This window comes from Uloborus diversus, chromosome 6 (assembly GCF_026930045.1).
Source record: "Uloborus diversus isolate 005 chromosome 6, Udiv.v.3.1, whole genome shotgun sequence".
Lineage (NCBI taxonomy): Eukaryota > Metazoa > Arthropoda > Arachnida > Araneae > Uloboridae > Uloborus > Uloborus diversus.
This window is the reverse complement of record NC_072736.1, coordinates 45,802,535-45,804,800: the sequence shown is the minus strand read 5'-3', so window position 1 is coordinate 45,804,800 and position 2,266 is coordinate 45,802,535.

Here is a 2,266-nt window from a genome sequence, read left to right as displayed (position 1 = left end):
GTATGAAATAATTTCAAAATATTGATTACAAGACACAAGAATCCATAAATTTTCAGTCAATGAGCGAACTCTTTAAACATATATTTGTACATGACCGTCATTACAAGGAATAAAAATCAAAATACATGAAAAATGCAGTTACATCATATTTTAAAATCCGGGAAGAAGTGGGGAGGGGAGTTTGAATGAGAGGCCTGGTATCCGTTTTTTATTTAAAACTGGCAAAAGGTTAGCAGCGTTGCCTTTGCTAGTAACAATAATCAGTAACGATACCTTTTAAAACTGATCTTTCAACATTGCTCAAAACTCTGTTAATCTTCTAATAACAATCACAGAGAAAGTTTCAATACTATTTTTCAAAAAGCACACACACACGCGCTCAATTTAACTACACCGATGCACAACATAAAAACTTATCACAATAATTCAGGCTGAAAACTTTCGCTTACTCACAACACACTTGGTCGATCTAATATTCTCAGAAAAAAATAACAACTCTTAATTGTTTCTAAAATATCATAAAAATAAATTTACGCAGACGATAAATTAAAAAATAGGGCGATTGAATTATTCTACTTTGTTTTCTTCTTACTTGGCTTGGCTTTAATCTTCTGTTTTAATAATATTGTTTTTCGAAAGCAGACGATTTTTTCAGAATACATATTCATTTGAATTGAACAGAGATGGGCAGACTTTACCAAAAAAAAAAAAAGGATGCTTTTAATTTTCACGAATTGTCTCGATCTACCAGAAATGTGTGCAAAAATTATACATAAATTAATAATGTTAATAACTGTCGAATTGTCATTAACGTAGATAGTTAAAACAGGAAGAAAGACCTTCATTCTAAAAACCTTCCGGTAAACAATCAATGTTTAAGAGTTGAAATTCAAAATAATAATATCAACAAATCAAATAAATATTTACATTATAAGCTGAAACAATTCAAAATCTAATTCATCCGAAATCAATCCTTATTAAATATTTGTACTGTGTGTTATCTGCTACTTTTGTATGCTTGGTGTATAATTACTGATTGCTAGTCTTGCGAGTTCGGAATTAGAGTCTTAGGCTCTAAAATTCCCGGAGTCGGAGTCTGCTTTTTTTCTCTCGACTTTGCAACCCTAAATTGTTGCAAGGTTGCAGAGTCGGAGTTGGAGTAGGACTGATTTTGAAGCAAAATGGTCAGAGTCGGAGTTCGAAGGTTTTGAAACTCCCGAGTCAAAATCGGAGTCTGACTGCTTTTGGGGTAAAAAAAAAGTCGGAGTAGGAGTCAAAGGCTCTAAAATTCCCTGTGAGTTGGAGTCGGTTCTTTTTCTTCCGACTCGGCAACCCAAATTTGTTGCAGTGCTGGGGAGTCGGAACCGAACTGATTTTGAAGTTCAAGAGTTGGAGTCAAAGTTCAAAGTTTTTGAAATTCCAAGTCAAAATCTGACTCTGACTGCTTTAGAAATAAAGGAGTCGGAGTCGGAGTCGAAGGCTCTAAAATTCCCTGGGTCGGAGTCGGCCAGTTTCTTCCGACTCTACAGCCCTAATTTGTGGCAGGGCTGCAGAGTCGGAGTCGGACTGATTTTTAAGTAAACTAGTCGGAGATCGTAGGTTTTGAAACTCTGAGACGAAATCGGAGTCCGACTAATTTTGGGGTAAATGAGTCGGAGTCGAAGGCTCTAAAATTCCCCGTTTTAGAGTCGGTCATTTTTCTTCCGACTTCACAAACCTAGTTTGTAGCAGGCTTGCGGAGTTGAAGTTGGACTGATTTTGGCGTAAAAGAGTCGGCATCAGGAGTCTAAGTCCTTATAAACTGCAAGAGTCGGAGTCGGACTGCGTTTCTGAGTAAAGGAATTGGAGTCAAAGAATATAAAATTCTCGAAGTTAGAGTCGGTCATTTTTCATCTGACTCTGCAACCCTAATTTGTAGCAGGGCTGCGGAGTCAGAGTCGAACTGATTTTGAAGAAAAAAAAGTCGGAGTCGAATGCTCAAAAATTTTCGGAGTTGGTCATTTTACTTTCGGCTCCGCAACTCTAATTTGTAGCAGGGCTGCGGAGTCGGACTCGGATCCGGACTGATTTCGATGCTAAGAGTTCGAGTCCGACGGTTTTTAAACTCCGAGTTGAAATCGGAGTCGGACTATGTTTTAGATAAAGGAGTTGGAGCCAGAGTCTGTCATTTTCGCTAGAACTCTGCAGCTCTGATTTGTAGCCCCGACTTCATAATTAGTGCCGTCGTCTGAAAAATATTTAATGCCAAAAGAGCGATTGCGTGCCA